The sequence below is a fragment of the Sorex araneus genome, chromosome 7 (genome assembly GCF_027595985.1).
Source record: "Sorex araneus isolate mSorAra2 chromosome 7, mSorAra2.pri, whole genome shotgun sequence".
NCBI lineage: Eukaryota > Metazoa > Chordata > Mammalia > Eulipotyphla > Soricidae > Sorex > Sorex araneus.
The window spans coordinates 77,471,004-77,494,646 of NC_073308.1; the positions used below are offsets into that span (position 1 = coordinate 77,471,004).

Here is a 23,643-nt window from a genome sequence, read left to right on the forward strand (position 1 = left end):
TTGCCCATTTTTCTTATTTGGGAGAGTGTTGCCAAGGATGGGACCTAGAATCTCAAACTTACAAAGTACGTGCTCTGCCACTGCAGAATATTCCCAGCCCCCTTTTTTCCATTTTTTAAATTTATTGAGATTTTTTGATTTACAGTACTGTTAACGACGATTTTTTGTGCACATAATTCCAACTCCACACCCATCACCAGTATACCCACTTCCCTCCCCCAAGGACACCATCATCCCTCCATTTCAAAATCCTCCCTCCCACAACTCCCACCACAATCACCAACTCAGTTGTGTGGATCAGTTCTCCCATTGTGTTACCTTTTGATCTTTGTTACCACTAACTGTTGTGTATCTTTGATTTCCATATATTAAAGAAATCACAGTGCATCTATTCCTTATTTTCTAGTTCCATTCGAATTGAGGCAAATTAAATGATTTTGTTTTATCTTAGAACTGCATGCTAATCCATTGTATATATATATTATCACAACTTCTTGATATATTCATCTATATTTGGACTCCTCTCTTGCCCTTTGTCTATGGGGAGGCGGTTGTTGGACCACTCCCGACAATGCTCAGGGGTCACTCCTGGCAGACTTGGGAGACCCTATGAGATGCTGGAGATTGAACCCAGGTTGGTCATGTGCAAGGCAAATGCCCTACCTGCTATACTATTACTGTAGCCCATTGCTAATTTTTAAATTGAGTTTTATATGCCCTTATTGTTGAGTTTTAGAAGTTCTTTGTATGTTTTAGGTAATAGTTCCTTGTTAGGAACTTACATTCATTTTCTCCCAGTCTGTGGCCTATCTGCTCTTTCTGTTGACACTGTCAGAGCAGAAGTTCTTCATTCTCATTATGTCTAACTGATCAGTTTGTATCCTTAGTGTTGCATATAAAATCAATTCCCAAACTCTGTGCATGATGCCTTCTTTTTCCATTAGAGTCCTTAGTATATTTGTTAGTAGCTATTTTAAATATCTGGTCTGATAATTCTCACATTACTGCCATTTGTAAGTCTAGCCGTGATGTTTGTTCTGTCTTTTCAAACTGTTGTGTTGAGTTTTGTTTCTTCATGGAGATTATCCCAAGTGATGCTCAGCATGGTGGCTAGGGATGACGATTTGATGGCGCTTAGGTCCAGCAGTGCTTAGGGACCAGACAGAAATTTGGAGCAGCCTAGTTTTGTCAGACACAACAAGTCGGATAGCCTATGATGATACATAAAACACCAGACTATTCTGGTTGCCTCTTGTCACTAACATTTACACCAAAGTATCTGCAAAAGTGTTGCTGCTCTGGATTGAGATATCTTCTAGTATATGTAAATTCTTTATTCACATTAATGCTTTAAAAGGAAAATTTTCTACTTCATCTTATTTCTCCCTGTTTTCCTCTTAAATTTGTGTTGGAAGACTTAAATCAGCAAAAGTGGGAGCACACTAGATGCTGCTGACCTTAGTGACAGTGATCAAACCAGGCCAGGAGGTGGTATTATTGTACCTCTCTTTTGTAGGCATTGTATTATTATTTGGGATAGTGCTTAAGTGGTATGAATGTATCAAAATGGACAATGTCCTCTATCCCCCAGTGTCCCTGGCTTGTGTTTCTAGTAGTAGGGTTCTTTTTTTTTTTTTTTTTTTTTTTTTTGCATCATACCCGGCAATGCACAGGGGACACTTCTGGCTCTGCACTCAGGAATTACCCCTGGCGGTGCCCAGGTTGGCCGCGTGCAAGGCAAACACCCTATCCACTGTGCTATCATTCCAGCCCCAGTAGGGTTCTTAAACATTGAAGACTGGCACTTATGTGATTAGGTCACAGGAGACTGTAACTTTAGTTTTGGTAGCCAAAAATCCCTTGCTGACTTGACAACCCCAGCCAGTTGTGATGTAAATACTAAGGCTATTCATGGCCCAAGTGAAATTGAATCCCACAAATAATCGTATATGTGAGCTTGGAAATCAGTGCTTTCCAAAGCGTGAATCTAGGCCTTAGATGACATCTTGATTGTAGACTTACGAGAAACTATTAAGAGGCAGAGAGAGGAAACAGAAGTAAAGCACTTGCCTCACACACATTGCTGATTCTGGCTTTGAGTCTTGGTTGGTCCCATGAGCACTACCAGGAGTGATCTCTGAGAACAGAGGAATTAGTAGCCCCTGAATACCACTGGGAGTGGCCCAAAAGCAAGCAAAGAGAGAAACTGTTAAGCACAGTCAGCTAACTTGCGCTTCAACTTGTAACTCTCAGAACTGGAAGATGTTGAACGTGTATTGGTGACCCCTAAGAAACAGTTAGCAATGCAGCTTCCAGCACAGATTCTTCTCATTTTAATGAAGATGTGAAGAAAACCTTTATTTGACATTCGAAGCTTCTGAGGATCAATATGCTACTGAAAATTCTGTGAAGAAATTCGTAGCACATAAATATTACATCTATATAATTCAAGCTTTATGCGGCCACAAGACATCTGATAGCCTAGTTCTTCCTCTTGGAGAACCTGGCAAGCTACCGAGAGTTTCCTGCCAGTACGGGGGAGAGCCTGGCAAGCTCCCCGTGGTGTATTCAAATGCCGAATACAGTAACAATTATGGGTCTCATTCCACTGACCCTGAAGAGCCTCTAATGCGGCACCAGTGGGAAGGACAAGTAAAGATAGGCTGCTAAAATCTCAGGGCTAGGATGAATGGAGACGTTACTGGGCCCGCTCAAGCAAATTGATGATCAATGGGATGACAGTGATACAGTGATATAATTCAAGTATGGCCACACATACTTAATTGGAGGATAGAAAAATAGAAAAATCATACATTCTATAAGTGCACAATTGATAATAACTAATCCTTGTGTCCTGCCTCCCACTATTTAGACTTGTAATGTCTAGTCTGTTTTCACCTGATTTTTTATACAAATTAGAATTTTCAAGATATGTTTTTCTTCTGTAATTGTCCTTTTTTGCTCACAATTATGTTTGTGAAATTTATGAATGTTGTTGCCTAAAAGTGTTCTTCTCATCCCTATGTGATAGATAGTTGTATAGACACTATTTCTTCACTTATTTTTTTTTTTGCTTTTTGGGTCACACCTGGCAATGCACAGGGGTTACTCCTGGCTCTGCACTCAGGAATCACCCCTGGCGGTGCTCAGAGGACCATATGGGGTGCTGGGAATCGAACCCGGGTCGGCCGCGTGCAAGGCAAACACCTTACCCGCTGTGCTATTGCTCCAGCCCCTATTTTTTAAATTTTTTAATATAAAGTGATAATTTAATGAAAATGAACATCTATGTAAATGAAGAGTTAGGATCAGAAATATCAGGCTTAAAAAAATAAAAGAGCAAAAAAACTCTAAAGGAAATCTGTGGAATATTTATGGAAGGTCAGTGTGGTTGCTGGGTTGTGAGCAAATATCTCACAGTCCATTGGACCAAAACACGGTATGAAAAATGGGTAGGGTTCTGATAGTCCTTAGGACAGTTTTATAGGGAACTTGTATTTTAATTGAGTCACTATATTGGCAGAATAAGCTTATATTGCATTAGCACCCTTACAGCTATAAATTACAAAAACTATAGACAAAAAGACTTTTAAGACTAAAGTCATCTGAAACCACTGTACAGAAATGCAAGCAGATTTTGTGAGAAAGTCAAGACTCAAAAAGTGGTATAGGAAAAAAAAAGTAAAAGAAAGTGTATAGGGTGAATTTTCCACTTTACAGTGTCTGGAGCAATAGCACAGTGGGTAGGGCATTTGCCTTGCATGCGGCCGACCTGGGTTCTATTCCTCCATCCCTCTTGGAGAGACCAGCAAGCTACCAAGAGTATCACTCCCGCATGGCAGAGCCTGGCAAGCTATGCATGGCGTATTCGATATGCCAAAAACAGTAACAACAAGTCTCACAATGGAGATGTTACTGGTGCCTGCTCGAGCAAATCGATGAGCGATGGGATGACAGTGATACAGTATCTGGTCCAAGGTCCTCCGCTAAGCACAGAAATATCCAGTAATACTTTTAATGATCTCTAAGAGGTTTCCTGGGGAACAGAGAGATTGTGCAGCAGGTAGGCCAACCTGGTTTGATATGGCCTACCCAGGTTTGGTCCCAGCACCACCTAGGGTCCCCTGAGCCCCACCAGGAGTTATCCCTGAGTGCAGAGCCAGAAGTAAACCCTGAGCACTGTTGGGCATGGCCCAGAAACCAACCAAACAAGATTATTTACCTGAAAGGTCAGCATGATCTATAACTCAAAAATTTTGCTACAGTTAAGTTCTACTAGGTTAGAACAGTAGTTCCTATCGGAACAATATAAAATGCAGAGGGAAATGACTTAATGTGCAAATTTTAAAAACTTTAAGTTTGCTTTTACTTCAAAACTTAAAATATTAGTTGCTGGGGCCGGAGCAATAGCACAGCGGGTGGGGCGTTTGCCTTGCACGCGGCCGACCTGGGTTCGATCCCCGGCATCCCATATGGTCCCCCAAGAACTGCCAGGAGCAATTCCTGAGTGCAAAGCCAGGAATAACCCCTGAGCATCGCTGGGTGTGACCCAAAAAGCAAAAAAAAATTAGTTGTTGATTGAACGTCATTGATAAAAAATATTCAACACTGGATTTATTTTTGGCCCACACCTACTAGTCCTTAGGGGTCACTCCAGCAATAATGGGGTAGTCGGATTAAACTTGGGGCTCCAGCGTGCCAAGCAGTCACTCCAATCCTTTGCATCAAATTATGGAGCTGATCCAGCATTAATAAGATTACTCATCAGTTAGAGGAAAAATTCCAAAAGGAAAATTTAGGTAGGATATGAGTCATCAATCTGACATTCCTTTGCTATCTAAATAAAACATTTCATGGAATTAAACCATATGTTTCAAAGGTGTTAGAAAAATGAAAATTTATTTTTAATCCTTTGGACCTCTTGACCAGTTAGATCTTCTCAAAATTGTATCACTTGTATCATTTGTCATCCCGTTGATCTTGGATTTGCTTGAACAGATGCCAGTAACGTCTCCATTTGTCCCTGTTGCATGCTAGTGTAGCCCAATGGTATATGCTCGCTCCAGGAACAGGAAGAGCCTCAAACCATTCATTCAGGGTTTTTACGAAGAAGTCTGATCATCTCATAGGTGGGCGGCCAGGTGGTCTTTTGATGTCCTGTGGAATACAGTCGATAACAGCTCTAGTCTAAAGGTCGTCTCTGAATCACATGACATGTCTGACCCATCTGATTTTTGACGCCTTGGCAAATGAGACAGCGTCCCTGATTCTTGACCATCGACGGATTTCCGAACTCTAGATCCCTTCCCTCACTTGAGTGAAACGTGATACTCCAAGCATAGCTCTTTCTTCCTCTTTGGGATACCCAAATAGCGTTCTCATCCTGTTTTCATAGGGCCCAGGTCTCTGAGGCGTATGTTAGTGCAGGAAGAATGGTGGATTCTCAAAATTATCTTTGAAATTAGGTAATTTTCTTTACAGCAATTTTCTCCAACTGTAATTTTTCCAGAAGAGCTTGTGAATGTTTAATATGAGGAAATTAAATATGGATAGTTTGTTCTTTCTATATGATACTTTGTGGGGAGGGGCTGGAGCGATAGCACAGCGGACAAGGCATTTATTTGCCTTGAATGCAGCTGACCTGGGTTCGGTTCCTCCACCCCTCTTGGAAAGCCTGGCAAGCTTCCGAGAGTGTCTCACCCGCATGGCAAAGCCTTGCAAGCTACCCATGGTGTATTTGATATGCCAAAAACAGTAACAACAAAGTCTCACAATGGAGACGTTACTGGTGCCCACTCAAGCAAATTGATGAGCAACGGGATGACAGTGACAGTGACTGTGACTTTGTGGGGAGGGGGTCTGGGAAATGAGCCACCCTCCTGAAGGTACACAGGAGTTATTCCTGGCCCTGTTCTCAGGGGCCACTATTGGTGATGCTTGGGGCACTGAATGTGGTTCCAGGGATTGAACAGGTGTTGGCCATATGCAAAGTAAGCCACTTACCCCTATACATCTCTCTGTATAGTTAGTAGTAAAAGTTCTGAAATGTTAAAATGTATAATCGTCTCAATAATTTTTCCAGCATTCTAACTTTGGAAAAATATAACTAACTTTATAAGTTAGTGAGTCAAGTTAACATCTCATTTCTGCAGTTCATGTAAAATGATAAGACTTTTCTTTAACTAGGAAAGTTTTGTCCCAACATTTCGAATCAAAGAGCAGTGAGGTGGGTTTTACCTTGGTCATGGAACCTCTGTTCTTCTTCTTTTCTTTGGCAGTGCCGAGGGCTGTGGACTAGCTGCCACTACAAAGGGTGGGAGTGTTAAAACAAAGAAGAGGCTCTCCACCCAGATGTGACCCAAGCAGCCATCCATCTGCGGCCCCTCCATTGATGAATGCCCATGATCCCAGAGGCCAACTAACTACTTTCGGCACCAGAGCTTCTTGCAGAAATGTCCCTAGAGTGTGAACTAAGCTACGGCCCATGCCTCTCCAGGAAGGGAAAGGTTTTTCTCTCCAGCCTTTTCTTTCCCCGGTAGCGGCGTGGTGACCGCCATCTTATAAGGCCCACTAAAGAGAGGGGGCTTTCAGTGAGGGGATGAGAGGGAGATCTCGGGATGGGAGGCATTACCAGCGCCGCTCTCCACCCAGATGAGACCCGAGCGGCCGCACACATGCAGCCCCTCCATGCTGAACACCCATGATCCCGAAGGCCAACTACTTTTGGCACCAGCAGCTTCTTGCAGAAATGCCTCTAGACTGTGAACTAAGCTATGACGGCCCATGCCCCCCCCACGCTCCCACCCCCGCCAGGGGAAAGGCTTTTCTCTCTCAGCCTTTTCTTTCTCCAGTGGTGGTGCGGCGACTGCCATCTTATAAGGCCCAATAAACAGAGATACGAGCTTGCAATGATGCAATTTCTGGCAGAAATTTCTTTGGACTTAGTTACTAAAATACCAGAAATCCATAACTGTGCAGCCGTGACCTCATATGCTCTTCATTCTCAGCAATGGAAAACAAATTATCAACTGCTGTCTTTTCAGCAGGTCTGATTTTGGTGGGGAAATTCCAAATAATAATAGTGAGTTTTCTGTTGAAATATTGAATGTAACCAAAGTAAAAAGAAAGTAAAGTGAAAATCATCAGCCACACAGGAGGGGGGTGGGGGTGGGATGGGAGGTATACTGGGGTTCTTGGTGGTGGAATATGTGCACTGCTGAAGGGACGGATGTTTGATCATTCTATGACTGAGACTTAAGCCTGAATGCTTTCTAACTTTTCACATGGTGATTCAATAAAAAATAAATAAATAAATATTTTAAAAAAACAAAGAAGAGCTGAAATTGGGGAGTCTAGATGAGCACTCATCTAATGTTTAAGAACATAAAGCCTAGTGCATGTGCTTATGTCTGGGTGTGTTTGCCAAATTTACATTGACTTAACACTTCCTTATTGTTAACTCCTAGATGTTATATGAACATTTCAAATTCAAGTTATCTATAACTAAACTCATTCTCTTTTCCCCAAACTTGTGTTTTCCCTAGTGATTGTCAACACTCAAGTATTCAGCAAATCCTTCCTCACTACACCCACCTCTTCTCATAAATAAACAACTCCAAATGAAACATCTACTAAGATATGCTTATATTTCCTCCAGTCCCATCATCACAGCCATAATCCAGGTTACATCTGTTTTCTTGTCTAAATTGTTGTATCAGCTGCGTCCTTACTTCCAACAACCATTCCACATACTTTTAGTTCATCTTCTATTATATTTAATGCTCCTAAAACACAGATCTTGCCACGCTGTTTTACGTACAATATTACATGACTTCGCATATTTTCACTGTAAATTCCAAACTGCACTCCATGATTTATAGCACCTTTTGTAATCTAGTACCTGCATATTTTCCCAGTAATTTCTGTAAACACTGCTCTATCTAATTTGCTTTTACTTCAGAACTCAAAATATTAGTTGTTGATTAAAAGTCATTGATAAAAAACACTCAACACTGGATTTATTTTTGGTCCACTATCAAAAATATATTCCGCTTCATTGTATTATTTTCAGTTACTTACAGGATCTTTCACTTCTAGGCATTCATATTAGCATTCTCTCCACTTGAAATACTTTCCCATGCCTTTTCAGTCTAACCATTCTCAGGCTTCAGCTCAGGGAATGTAAGAAACATTTCTTGAAACCCCAGTCTAGTCAACAGCACAGCCCCCTCTGTGCTTTAGACCATTAATGGTATGTGTTTAAAGTGGTCTTTTTACCTGGCAGAAATTGAGAAACTCCATGAGAAGAGTATGTTTAATACACTTTTTGTAGTATCTGGACCTGAAACATGATGGTATTTATTAAATACTGCATGAATAATAGAAGCACAGGATTAGACTGAGGGTGGGAGCATATTCTTTTTTTTATTATTGAATTACCGTGAGATAGTTACAAGCTTTCAGGCTTGGGTTACATTCTCACAATGATCAAACACCCATCCCTCCACCAGTGCACATTCCCCACCACCGATATCCCAGATATATCCCCCCTTTCTCATCCTCCCCCTGTATGGCAGACAATATTCCCCATACCCTCTTTCTACTTTTGGGCATTATGGCTTGCAACACAGACACTGAGAAGTCATCATGTTTGTTCTATTATCTGATTTTGGCATGCATTGGGTGGGAGCATATTCAACCTAAATAAATAAAGTACTCTGCATCCTCGTTATGAGAACTCTTAGATTATTTATCAAGCCTTTTAGTTGACATTATTCAATTGTGAAAAATTTCAGTGAAACTACTCTCCATTGTTTGAAAGAATTTCAAAATCTTTCAAGGACAGATGGTGTTCTCCTGATCCTTAGTAATATGGAGGATACAAGCTTTATGGAGATCAAGTAAAGAATCAAATGCTTTAGAACCAGGATATTGATTAAATGTGTAAAGATGTTCAGAACTGGAAAATTTCACAGAATCCGCAGACACCTACAACATACTTAGCTTCTCAAAGTGTACTTTTGCAAGCTGCTGAGTACACTCAGTTTTTTCAAAATATTTGTCAATATTTTGGAAATTAATATATGAAAGTCTGCTTTTCACAGAGAAGGTGATAGTTATCTACGTATTTGTCAATGTATTGTTTTTTAAACGATGACACTTTCAGCTTCACCCTGAAAGACCAGCTGCCAGCTAGTTAAAAACAATATGTAAAAATAACCCATCTGAAAGGAATTCTATGAAACATAAACCATGACCATATTAGAGTGATAGTGTCCCTCACCACCTCTTTGGTTGTGTGATATTTGTGTGATTGATTAAAGTGAAGAAGAAATATAAAGTCTGGCCAACACAGTGTCAGGACAGGCTCAAGCATCTATCTTTGCCTTTCCCACCCCCAATGCCCATTTCTGAGAAAATTGATCTGCTAGTGCTAGTTAATGAGATTTCATTGTGTCCCAAGGCATAAAGCAAACTGCACACTGAATTACTCCAAATTCTATAAAAGGCCTGTGCTCAGTAGCAAATAGGTATTTAGGAACTTCTGATAGAGTTCATGGATAGATGCTGGGGGTTGAGAGCTCTGCAGTCCAAATTGTGGGCATCATACTGTGTATGTGTGTGGGTGGTAGAACTAGAGTAGCAACTAGAGAGAAGCAGAGTATTGTTCTGGAAACATCAGACACCAGGAGAGTACCTGTGGTTGGCTGAATGGGCAGAGCAGGCAGAGGAAATAACAAAACCCTCTTGCCACGGACAGAGGGATGGGTGTGACCTTCCATAACTGGCACCTAGCAAGTGGGGTGGAGGTCAGTATATGTCATGCTGTGGTTTAACTGAATCATGGACAAAAGGTTCATTGGGGTAAAAAGGTGTGTCAATTCCAGTGATACCGTAAGGATTTTTGGAGACTGACTCAGGAAGTCAGGTGACCGTGGCAGGCTCCTGACATATTTGCAACAGGACAGTCAGAGAAGCAGCCTGTTGGAGCTGTAAGTATGTGGCTTCTAGACCACAAAAGAGGGGAACCCTGGGGTCTACTGACCTTACCAGAGCAGATAAGTAGAGTTCAGTTAACCAGATAAACTCACTTGAAAATAGCATAAACAACAGTGACCATATAGGCATTTTAGTGCCATGAGAATCTTTATGCCTTTTATTTTTGTTCTGCCCAACCACCATAGTCATATCTTGGCAGCCCAGTAATAAGCAGTAGGTTATTAGAAGTAGGTTAAAGAAACCAACTGAAAAACTTTAAATGTTTATCTGTTTTTGCTTTTCAGCTGCCCTAAGAGCTCGACCCCGGCGGCAACTGAGCCACTATGGACACGAGCAGCTCCCGGAGAGGCCCCCAGACTGGCGGGGGAGCCCCTGGCCCAACCGCCACCAGCGGGGCAGGGCTTTCTCTCTCAACTCTTCCTTATTGGGCGCAACAAGGCAACAGCCGGTTTTAGAACACAGAATGCAGGTACCAGCGGGATGTCCGTCCAGGTGATCCCAGAGGGCGGTTTTGCCGGTCCCGGTCCCGCCACCCTTTACTGATATTTAAGCACAGCGCCACGCGGCCCGGCCTTTTCAGCTGCCCTAAGAACTCGACCCCAGTGGCGACTGAGCCACTATGGACACGAGCAGCTCCCGGAGGCCCCAGACCGGGATGGGAGCCCCTGGCCCATTCGCCGCCAGCAGGGCAGGGTTTTTCTCTACAGGCTTCTTCATAGGAGCTCCACAAAAGGAAAGTAAAAGCTTGCAGGGATGCAAATACTGGCAGAATTTTCCTTGGACTTCATACAAAAAAGAAAAAAACCCGCATGGCCGCGCGACCTATTATATCTTTATTGTCAGCAATGTGAAAGGGTTTCTTTTTAGCAGGTCTGACTGTGGGGGTTAACTCTAAACAACGATACTGAGTTTTTTGTTGAAATATTGAAGGTAATCAAAGTAGCAACCAAGACTCCAAACCCAGAGGTATTTGGTTTTTACCCTTGGGGCTCCCAGGGTCCCATGGGAAGGGGGCGTAACCAGCACGCCCTTGGCCCAGATAAATCCGGAGCCGCTGAGCGTGAAGCGGACCTTCTGCGCCCAAAGACTTTGATTCCAGAGACTTCTTACAGCAATGCACTGGGACTGTGAGCTGGGCTATGTAATTTCTGGCAGAATTTTCCCTGGACTTTATACAGAAATCCAAAACCGCGCAGATGCGGCAGAGTCCGCGCAACTTAACATTTATAATTGTCAGCAATGTGAAACGGTTCCTTTTGAACAGGTCTGACTTGGGGGGGAAACTCCAAATAATAACGGTAAGTTTTTGTTGAAATATTGAAGGTTATTAATATAGCAGCCACCTCTCTGGACTGTGAATTAAGCAAAAGCCCCACGCTGGCCGACGTGGCGTGGCGTACACCATACTATGAGGCGCGGGAAGGGGGATAAGGGGGGAAAGAAAAAAAAAAGGGAAAAGGAAAAAGGAAAAAAAAGTGTTATGTACTTGTAGCAGTGGGGCTAAGTATCTCTTCATTTCCAGCAATGGAAAACTAATTATCAATTGCTTCCTTGGTAGTAGGTCTGTCTCTCTTGGGTGGAAACTCTAACAACTATAGTGAGTTTTGTGTTGAATTATGGAATGTAATCAAGGTAAAGAGAAAATGAAGTGAAATTCATTAGTTATACAGTAGGGGGTAGGGGGGGCGGGGGGTATACTGGGGTTTTTGGTGGTGGAATATGGGCACTCGTGAAGGGATGGGTGTTTGAATATTGTATAATTGTGACATAAACCTGAGAACTTTGTAACTCTCCACATGGTGATTTAATAAAAAGTTTAAAAAATGTTTATCTGTTTTTTTCTTATGAATCCAAATTCATTCTGCCTCTTGATACCACTTTAATACATAGAATATAAAATTATACAGCTTTTTCCATATTCTACTCAACCATTATCTACTTTGGGTTTTTTGTTTGTTTTGTTTTGTAGCTCTGAATTTAGCCTCTTCCTAAGCAATAAATAATAATTCCTTAAGGATGATAATTTGTCTTTTTGTTGTTGTTGTTGTGCTATAAGCACAAAGGGTGAATTGTGGATGATACAGAAGGGAGAGTTGGTACCTATTGTTTTCCTTTATTAGTTTCTAGCATAGTGTATGTTCCACTGGACCAAAGATTCTTACTGGGTATACTGGCCCCTTTCAAAAAAAAGAGAAATAAATGCTTTCCTGGAAATCCACTTTCAAACAAACAGAAAGCACCCCCTAATAGTGCCTAAGGACACACTGGTCGCCATCTCATTCCTTTGGAAGGCTTTTGTTTATTTTAAATGACTGTGCACATGGAAGTTTCTATCAGCTTTTCAAAAATATTAGTATTTTGGTAACTAAGTTTTGAAATCACCTTCATAGAGAAGGTAATTGTGATCAACATATTTGTTGACGTAGTGGGGTTTTTTAATTATTATTATTGAATCACCGTGAGAACAGTTAAAAAGCTTTCCAGTCTAAGTCTCAGTCATACAATGATCAAACACCCATCCCCTCACCAGTGCACACCCTCTACCACCAAGAACCCCAGTATACCCCCGTCCCGCCCCTCCCCCTGCCTATGTGGCAGATGATTTCCACCTTACTCTCTCTCAGCTTTGATCACATTTAATATTTCAACAAAAGATCCACCATTATTATTTGGAATTTTCCCCAACATTCAGAACTGCCAAAAAGGCATCATTAGATAGTTTGTTTTCTATTGATGATATGAAGAGCATTTTGGATTTCTGATATTTTAGTAATAAGTCTGGAGGGATTTTTGCCAAAAGCCACTAGGTTCCGAGATTGGTTTGTGTGCCTCTTGGATCATGGCCATTCAAGCGCCAGGAGCCGTTTGTGGGTGACAACACAGGGCCTCATTGGGGCAGGGAGAGGGGCCGGTTCCACACCCCATCCCATGAGGCCCTTTGTGTCACATCACTGCAGTCTCATAGCTGGATGTCCAGTAGACTCTGAAAATGTGGTGGCCACTATGCCACCAGGGAGAATAGGTGGAAAGAACAAACACCTTTCCCCACCCAGGATAGCACCGTGCTGTAGTTTAATGCTCAGTCCAGATGCATTTCTGCCAAAAGCCGCTGGGTTCCGAACTTGGTTTGTGTGCCTCTGGGATCATGGCTGTTCAGGAGCCAGGAGCTGTTTGTGGGCAGCAACTCAGGGCCTTGTCAGGTCAGGGAGAGGGGCTGGTTCCACCCCCATCCCACGAGGCCCCATGTGTCATGGCTCTCTCTCTAGTTTTGGGCAGGGGCAGATGCAAGATCATTTATTTTCCATTGCTCATTTTGTATATCAGGAAAGATCGTGCGCTTTTGTAAGCAGCCGCACTTTGGAGGAATAGTTCTGTAGCCACATACCGGAGCCGTGCTTGTAGAAACTCATGGCCTCCAGGATTCCATCTGGAGAAGGCGGGGAGACGGCTCCTGCTCCATCTGGGGGTCCCAGAAATATTGGCTTGGTATGGGGCCCAGAAAATTCTCCAGTGTTGTGATGTCTGCCAGTTTTCTTTACTGCTGAGTGCCGATGTAGTGGCTTTAAAAGACACCACTTTCAGCTTTGTAAACTGTAAATCTATTAGTCTAAATGAAGGAGAGTTCCACACTATTTAGTGAACCTGGATTAAGGTCAGTCCATTACTTCACACCTACAAAGTTTGCTATGGTCAAAGAGGAAGAGAGAGAGATAGAGCAAGTATTGGTGAGGAGATGACAGAGAGCCAGAACCTTTGATGCTGATGGGAATGAGAAATGAAATTTGTCCTCATCAGGTTACTGTTGTCACTCACCAATTGCACTTCTACACATGAAAACACATTGGCCACAAAACTTGCACAGTATTATTCAAAGCATTCATTATAGTCAAAAAGTAGATAACCTGAATGACCATGAGCTGGAGAACAAACAAAATGTGTTGCAATTTATCACTGTCACTGTCATTCCGTTGCTCATCTATTTGCTCAAGCAGGCACCAGTAACATTTTCATTGTGAGATTTGTTGTTACTGTTCTTGGCATATCAGATACCCCATGGTAAGCTATACAAGATAATATTATTTAGCATTAAAACCAGGTGACGAATTGTTCCTTGTTCTATCCCACAAGACAGAGCAATATCAAAAACTAAAATGAAAGAGAGCCACAGAGGACTAATATTTTGTATGATCCTGTGATCTGAAATATCTAGAAAAGATATGTCTATGGAGGTAAAGTGGACTTGTCGGATAGGTAGGGGGTGGGGAGAAACTAAAGCTGGGGCAAGGGTTGGTGGGAAAAGGAAGAGTAGACAGCGACTGACAGTGAGTACAAGGTAGTTTTGGAGGATAATGAATAGCACTGTCTTCCCGTTGTCCATCGATTTGCTTGAGCAGGCACCAGTTAACAACAAGTCTCACAATGAAGAAGTTACTGGAGGATAATGAATATGCCCTAAAATTATGTGGTCAAGAATGTATTTCATTGTTGAGTCTCGGGCCGGGGTGATATCGGTGCGCGCTCTGCCGAGATGCGACCTGGGTGGCCACATGTTTGTGCGGCCGCTCTGCTGATGATGACCACGATCCAGAGACCAGGTAGGTACTTTTGGTACCAGCAACTGCTTCCACCAATGTCTCTAGACTGTGAACTAGGCCATAACCCCATGCCGGCTGAGGAGGAGAAAGATCTTTCTTGGTTTGCTTTCCCTTGTCGGGGGAAAACGGTGTGGTGTCCACAATATTATGAGGACTTTTAAGCAGGTAGGAACTTGGTGGCGAGGGAAGAAAAACAAAGAATGCATTTCATTGTTAGAGTACTTGTCTTGCATATACAAGGCCCTGGGTTCTATTCCTGACACCATGTGCGCTCGCTCTCTCTCTCTCTCTCTCTCTCTCTCTCTCTCTCTCTCTCTCTCTCTCTCTCTCTCGCACACACACACACACACACACACACACACACATACACACATATATACATACTGCCTCCTAAATAAAGATTATGGTGATTGTTGCATAAGTCTGTATCATGCTAAAACCCATTGAGTTAAATACTTTAAGAACTAAACTTTATATTATACTATCTCAACAAACCTGGCTTAAAAAACTGTGTCAGTCCATGTACTTAAGCAACTTTTGCTCAAATGATTGTTTTTGTGGATTACAGGTGGTAATTGTGACTAAATGCATGTTTGCCTTCCTGGTAGAAACTTGTTATTTCTAGCTTATTCATTGACTGTCTGAATGTTAAGAGCCAGAGAATATATGAAATAGTTTACAGACAGGATTCCAAGCATCCTTTAATCAGCATCTACTTAGTGATTTCTTTGTGCCATGAACTGGGGGATCTGATGTTAGACAGACCTGTTAGCACCTGTTAGCACCATCGTGGAATCTGCAGGGCAGCAACTCACAGGAATATACATCAACACTCAAATTAGAGCTGATGGACAGCCTACTAGGGAAGAGCATGAGGTCTTTAATGTTTCCTGTATATCTTTATGAACACAGGAGACATACTTTAATGCACATCAAAATGTAAACTTACTAATAACTTTGGTATTAAGTACTTTCCATGACTGACTTTTTTTGCCACCCCAGAGGGGAGGATCATTTGAAATTACATAATGGGAGTGATGAGAGTTTGTCACTTCTTAATATTTCTTAATACACTGTCTCCTTGCCAGATGGAACATGTCAAAAGGTCAGAGATTCTTCTCATGTAACTTGTACTTTCTTCCTGGGTCCCTCAGAAATTGCTAGGGATTGTTCCATCATTACCACCACAGATGAGTTGGTCCATATTTATTCATTACTAACCAGAAATACTACATGCCACACAAATTGTTTTTAAAATTTTGTTTTTAAAATGGTATCAAAGAAGATATAATAAATGTATATGAATAACTGCTTGATACCACATTGATATGAATTGACCTTTCAGATGAGGTCATTTTTTTGTTCAAAATTGGACAAAAACTGATTAATCTTTCTTATATAGGAGATAGGAATGTAAACAGCTTAATTGTAAACCATACAAAGGTATTTTGTGTACTCTGAGAAAGAATGAACACAGGGCATGCAGTTAGCCTGCACACAAGGTCCTGTCTTGGGCAGCCTGCCTGGAACATCATACTGACACAGCAGCTTCTGTGTCACATTCCTTGAGGTTAGTGCTTCAGCTTCCAGCACACCAAGAAAACAAAGGCAGGAGAAGTAGTAACTCTGTTGAGGAAGACAGACTTGGGAGAGCACACAGACACCAGGCTTGGGTACCTCAGGTGTAGCTCTGTAGGCTCCCTCCAACTCCAGTTACTCAGTCCTACCCTGAGGGAAAGTGGCATCTGTCATGGGAGCTGATGGTATGCTGAATCCTGCATAGTTATTTACTCCTAGGGACTGGGTGGTTGCTTTCAGAGTAGCTGATAATGTAGGTTTTACTTTAATTAATGCTCAATAAAAGAGGATTGGAGCAATAGCACAGCAGGTAGGGCATTTACCTTGCACGCAGCCAACCCAGGTTTAATTCCTCCATCCTTCTAGGAGAGCCCGACAAGCTACTGAAAGGATCCCACCCACATGACAGCTGGGCAAACCACCCGTGGCATATTTGATATGCCAAAAACAATAACAAGTCTCACAATGAAGACTTTACTGGTGCCCGCTTGAGCAAATTGATGAACAATGGGACGACAGTGCTATGACAGTGCTACAGTGCTAATGCTCAATAAAAGGTAAAGTGTCTAGCTGTGTGCAGGCAGCATACAGTAGTTAACTGGCCCGCTAATGTGTCAGAGGCCCTTTCCAGACTCACTTGCCCTCATGAAAAAAGTTCCTCTAGGTTCCATGGCGACACTGTCATCAGGACAGCTTGGAGCAATTCACACAGATAATCTCACTCTTTCCCACTCTTGGTTTTGGCAGTAAAAATTGTGTCGTTTAAATTTTGGAACTAGAAGGGCTATGAAATAATGATGTTAAATCCTCTAATTTAGGGAACAGAAACATCAAGTTTTAAAGATATACCCAATGTTATATAACCCATGTAGCAGGAGATGGTCAGAAGCTAGGGCTTTTAAACTTTCAAGCATTGAGATTTCCCCAACACCAGAAATAAAAAACTTGAAGGAAAAAACTCATACCAGTTTTTTTCAGTGACTACAGCCAAAGTAGAGGTATATTTGTTTTCCTCTTGAAACTGATTATTTTAAATATATTTTTGTTGTGTTTTAGGGTCAGATCTGGAAGTGCTCAGGGCTTGCTCCTACCTCTGTGCTCAGGGATCACTCCTAGAGATGCTCAGGGGATCATATGCAGTGTGACAGATTTAATCAGGGTTGGCCATATGCAAGAAAGTATCTTAAGTCCTGTACTGTCTCAGGCTCAAACATCAGGCTTTTTATGTGACAACACATCTAGGCAGAGAAAAATGAAAACACAAAGAACTGAAGAATAGATTAGAAGCTACTGATTGAAACTACTCCTGCCTTAGTGCTCAGGGCATTTAGTACTCACAGTTTGTGATTGTGTGGTTGCTCCTGGTGGTGCGCAAGGATCAAACCTTCTTTATGCAAAATGTGTGCTCCAGCTCATTGAACTGTCTCTTCATTCCAAACTTTTGAATTCTTGAAAATGCCTTCAAGGTTGCCCTGCCATGATACTGATCATCTTGATGTTTAGGTGCTTGTGTCCAATAGCTAAGAGAAAGCACATACGAGTGTAGCACATATGTCAAGCCAATAACTCTAGTAGGAGAGAGTATTAAAGTGGAGAAGATTAAGAGGTTCCTTGGACAATGTCCAGTGACTTCAAGATGGCAAATTTATGGGCTGGATAGATAGCGCTGTAGGTAAGGCGCTTGCCTTGCATACAACCGACCTAGGTTCTATCCTTGGCATCCCATAAGGTTCCCCAAGAATGCCAGGAATAATTCCTGAGGCAGAGCCAGGAGTAGCTAGATGTGGCACCCCCTTCACTCCACCCAAAAAAACAAAAAAGGAAAAAGTATGGTTTATATAAGAACTACCAGAAAGCTTGGGCAGGGAGGTGGGTTGTCCTTTAGTAGCTGGTTTATGATGGTATCATGGAAGGAATACCAGATATACTTCCAAGTGAAGGCCATATATTCTTTCACCACAAGAAACTATTGCATATTGCCTTGCATGTGGCTGATCTCATCCCCAGAACCCCATATGGTCTCCCAAGTCTGGCAGGAGTGATCACTGAGTGCAGAGACAGGAGTAACCCCTGAGCACTGCTGAGTGTGCCCCTAAATTATGTGTGTATGTGTGTGTTTGTGTATGTGTGTTATTTGACTCTTGATGATGGAGGCTAAGAAGTTCTAAGATGTATAATCAGTAATTTGTAGTTCTAGGATTACTATTGATGTGGTTTCAGTCTCATCATCATCATCATCATCATTATCCCGTTGATCGTTGAATTTCTCGAGCGGTCTCAGTAACGTCTCCATTTTTCCTAGCCCTGAGATTTTAGAAGACTCTCTTTACTTGTCCTTTCCAATGGTGCCGCATTGGAGGCTCTTTGAGGGTCAGGGGAATGAGACCCATCATTGTTACTGGTTTTGGCATATGAATACACCTTGGGGAGTTTTCCATGCTCTCCCATGTGGGCAGGAAACTCTCAGTAGCTTGGCAGGTTCTCCTAGAGGAAGATGTTGGGAGCTATAAGATGTTGGAAGCTTGGTTTCATAGTCTCTGGATGTTGGCTGTTGGTGGGATTAAACAGTGCTGGGGGTGTTTCTGGGTATGACCGCCTAGCTACTGGAAAATGGGGGAGCTGGGCAGAAGAGGCCCAGTCCCAATCCGATCAGGCTTGGAGATCTCAGTCCCGGGTCCCACACACCTGGGTTTCTCTGCCGATTCCTTCAAGAAGGAACCGGCAGAAGGAACCAGTTTCAGTCTAAACACAATAATTCAGGTCCCAAGAAGAGCTAATATTTCAGTTCAGTCTAAGGGCAGGAAGAGAAAAAACAAACTGAACACAAAATTAACTATCACAGAGTACCATTTCATTTTTAAAAGATCAAAACTTCGACATGGTACAACAGGGATGAACCTTGAGATTCATTATATAAGGCAGCCACATAGCACAAATCCAGTTCCTAGAATTTGACTAGGTGCCTAGTCATAGTCTACAAAGTAGACTGGGTGTCTATGGTATAAGAAGTGGGTGTCTATGGTATAAGAGGTTGCGGGAGAGTTATGGTTTAATGGGGACAGATTTGAAATTAGCAGGGCGAAAAATAATTTTAAAATAATCCTGAGTAACTGTCTTTGGATTCTCACTTCACAGAAGAGTGCTGGTATGCCCACACTCTGCACAGTAGATTCTAGGGATGCAACACACACTACCAAGCATTGTCTTGTGTAGCACATGCCACTCAGAACTCAACATGGGTCTCTTTGCTCCCTGTCTATACCCCAGTGTCTGGCGGTAGCATGGATCTATTTAGATCTGGCATCTCTCTCACATTGTCATTTGCTTAAAAGCTATAGGTTCACATTAATCATTCTGTTTTTCAGGTTTTTTCCATGGAGCAAAAAAGAGTGTGTGTGTGTGTGTGTGTGTGTGTGTCCGCACACGCATATGCTGGTCAAGAGTTCAGCAGCAGCTCATATGGACATGCAGACCCTCCACAAGTGGTGACTCTTCTAGCAATATTAAAGTCATGCTGGATTGTGTTAGTCCTGAGATCGAAGTTGTTATTTTGCTATATAACATAGTATTTATTAAGTGTAGAGTCAGTTACTCATGGTTCTGTTACTCTTCTGGAAAAAATCTAAAAATCATATTTCTATATCAGTCACATAATAGTTTTCTTTTTCAATATTGAACAGACTTGAAACATCTCTTGTATTTCAGACATTCTGGACCCAGAGTGTCTTAAATACAAGAGATTTGTATTGTATTACAAGAGATTTGTAAACAAAGAGATCCAGCACTGTTGGCTTTCCCAAGAGTAATTTTTGTGGTGGGGGAGTGCTTTTGCTGTTGTTGTTTTGGGCCTTACCCAGCAATGCTCAGGGGTTACTCCTGGCTCTGCAATCGAGAATTACTCCTGGCAGGGTCAGGGACCAAATGGGATGCTTGGTATTGAAACCAGGTCAGCCGCATGCAACATAAACACCCTACCCACTATGCACTGTACTGTCATTCTGGCCCCCTCTTCCTCTCCCGACCCCATAGGTTTATTCTTGTGTGAATTCTAAATTTTGAAGTCTATTTATACAGGATTGTCTCTCTTATACCCTTCAAAGTAAGTATGTTCCTCATATTTATCCCCTTCCTTTCTTTCAATTCACTGGAATCTTTAAATATGTGAGATTTAAGCAGCTTATCACAGAGGTTTTTCTTATTTCCTGAAGAGTTTCTCATTTTAAAGCAGTATATAACTGCTGAGGTCATTCTGGTGACAATAGAGTGAGAGAGTAGGGAAGAGGGGGAAGCGGATCCTGTTGTGGAAGGGCTTCAGTAATTACAGGACCCCATGAGCTAGTAAAACTCACTTTCCTGCTCTCCTACAGAAAATGTAGTGGACATTCTTGTATACTTTCTTTTGTTGTGTTGGAGGGGGGACACTATACATGCCTATACTCAGGGGGTTCTCCCTGGATCTGCATTCAGGAATTACTACTGATGGTACTTGGGGGAACATAAGGAATGCAGAGGATCAAACCCCAGTTGACTGCATATAACATAAGCACACTACCCACTGTACTATCACTCTGGTCCCTTCTTGTATATTTTCTTATCCTTATCTAGAGCACTTTAGAATGATAAGAAGGGTAAATAAGGTGCAAGTACAAGCAAGTCCTATTAGTATCCCATAGAAATGAACATGGTGTTTTGTATAATTTTATGAGGCAGAGGGGTATGTTATTAGAGGGACACAGATGGTTTTGGGGGGTTAGAGAGACTTCTAAGGCATGAGGTTAGGTGTAGGGTTTAGAGGGACATTGATGGTGTGAGAGTAGAGACTCGGGTGATGTGGAGTTTACAAACAATAGGGAGGTTAGTGGGACTTGGAAGGCATGTGGTTACAAAGGACACAGATGATGTAAAGTTAGAGATAAGATGTGGGGTTACAGGGGCACAGTTAGTGTGGCGTTAGAGGGACACAGATGATGGGACTGGGGTATTTTTTCAATAATAAGGGTCACCAGCATCATTTGGGCTGATTCCAATACCAACTATCTGGAAGCTTTCACTGGCTATTTTTCCTGGTTTCTCTGGGCTTCATCCCCAGCACAAGTATGAAAACTTTAAAAGACTGCCATTTAAGCATCAACTGTTTATAACCAAATTTTTATGGGAAGGCAAATAGTTACTCAAGAGCAAGTTTTACCAATTAGGGTCAAGAACACATTTCCAGGGTTCACAGAAATAGCCCAAGAGACTGAATACTTGCTTTGCATGCAGGAGGTCTGGGTTTGAGTCCTAAGATCATAGAGAGCAATCTCTGAGCCAGAGTCTGGAGCAGCCCCTGAGTATGGCTAGATGTGACTCAAAACAAACATAAAAAGGAAAACACATCTCCAGGGTAGAAAATGATGCAAAATATTTTTTCTATTTCATTTTGTTCTGCGGAATCTCCTACCCCCGCACCAGGCTGTCTCCACCAGGAACCCTCAGAGGGGGGTGGTTTGAGTCTCCCTCCCCATCCCAAGGAGAGCCCCAGCTGCCAAAAACCTCCAGAACACAGCCATACTCAAGGTCACTCTCCACATGCTCAGACAAGCTTCATGCATGAAGGAACCCAGGTATGTGGGACCCATGGCTGAGGTCTTCAAGCCTGCTCGGATTGGGACTGGGCCTCTCCCACCCAGATCCCCCATTTTCTAGTAGCTTGGCAGTCACACCCATGAACTGCCCCCGGTGCCATGTAATCCCATCAATGGTCAAGTTACAGAGACTATAAAACAAAGCTCTTGTAAGTGCCTGGCCGCATCTGCGGTCGCACGACCTCTTATAATCTAGCCAACTGATGTACCTAAAGCAGCACACATGTATTTGATTTTAACGTACTTGCTTGTATTCTCTTATATATATTCTTTGTCCCTCTCGGAGAGCCCGGTAGGATACCGAGAATATCCCGCCCACACAGCAGAGCCTGGCAAGCTTCCTATGTGTATTTGATATGCCAAAAATAGTACAGTAACAATAACGAGTCTCATTCCCCTGACCCTGAAAGAGCCTCCAATATGGCACCATTGGGAAGGATGAGTAAGGAGAAGCTCTAAACTCTCAGGACTGGGACGAATGGAGACATTACTGGTGCCCACTCAAGCAAATGATGAACAATGGGATGACAGTGATATAGTAGTACATTTTGTTTATTTCAGGTCAAACTGTGTCAATCTTACAAAGGTCCCTGCAAATCTTGTTTCCTCTGATACCCCTTTCATTCCTTAGTCTTCCTTTGCTTTAGGGGAGCATCTTCCATCTGGGTGCATCCAGATGAATCCCATCATGGGATTTGGAGGTCTGGGTGGGAGGAACCTTATGGTGTTGGGAATCAAACCCACAGCTCCTGCATGCAAAGCAGGTGCTCTGCCTTTGAGCCATCTCTCCTGCCCTATCATCCGGGAATTTTGATAGGCTTATAATAGCTTATACCTACTAGTACCACTGTCACTGTATCACTGTCACCCGTTGTTGATCGATTTACTCGAGCTGGCACCAGTAATGTCCCAACCCTGAGATTTTAGCAGTCTCTCCTTACTCGTCTTTCCCAATGATTGGAGGCTCTTTCAGGGTCAGCGGAATGAAACCTGTTATTGTTACTATTTTTGGCATATTGAATACGTCACGGGGAGCTTGCCAGCCTACTCCTGAGAAATACCACTTCTGAGAAATATTCTTAATGCCTGCAGTGGTAAGAACCTCTTTCCTATTAGAGGTGAGGGTGAGAGGAAAGAACCTAGCAAAGTGATAGGAGTTGCTCCATGGAGGGGCTTCTGGGCAGCATCTGCCCCAGCACACAGCACTTCTGAGCCTCAGAGCGCCCTGCAGAAGACTCTAAGTAGCGAGTGAGCTTGTGTATTCAGCGGGGGTAAGGGTGCACTCTGGGTATTGGTGACCCAGCCCCTGTACACGTCTCCAGCTGCAGAGTAGTTTGTTACCCAGAAGCACTGGCTTTCTTCTTCTCTAAAATTTTTCAAATTAATTGATTTTTAATTGAATCACAGTGAAACACTGGATTTATTCCCCAAGAGTTGCAGGAAATGGCTTTGGGTGACCTCAGATACAAAGAGGTGCTAGACGTTAAGGAGCATTTGCCTTAAATTAGATCTATTTCGGCGGTTTGGCCTTGCTTTTCACCAAAGAAATGCATTTTGTTATTCAAAGTCAACATTCAAAAACTTCCATAAATTGGGGCTGGAGAGATAGTACAGAAGGTAGGGTGCTTACCTTCATGCTGCTGACCCTGGTTCAATCCCCAGCACTGAATGTGGTCTCTTGTGCAGAGCCAGGAGTAGCCCCTGACCACTGCTGGATGTGGCCCCCAAACCAACAGAAAACAAAAACTTTGTAGACTCTCCCTTTTAAAATGCGTTATTCTGATTCCTTTTGTAAACTGCCGGCTGTCCACGGAGAAGTGCAGGCTTCCTCCCGCGTCCCCGCGGCA

The 23,643-nt window shown here is 42.6% G+C and overlaps 1 long non-coding RNA gene across 1 annotated transcript; it reads right to left on the minus strand.

Moving 5' to 3' along the window:
* Window positions 1–14,627: 14,627 nt before the first annotated feature.
* LOC129406526 (uncharacterized) lies at window positions 14,628–23,562 on the minus strand. The gene is made up of 3 exons (XR_008631070.1): window positions 23,427–23,562; window positions 17,511–17,692; window positions 14,628–14,766 (listed from the first exon to the last, which is right to left on the minus strand). It is a non-coding gene; the product is annotated as an uncharacterized LOC129406526 (long non-coding RNA).
* Between the last annotated feature and the right edge of the window lie 81 nt (window positions 23,563–23,643).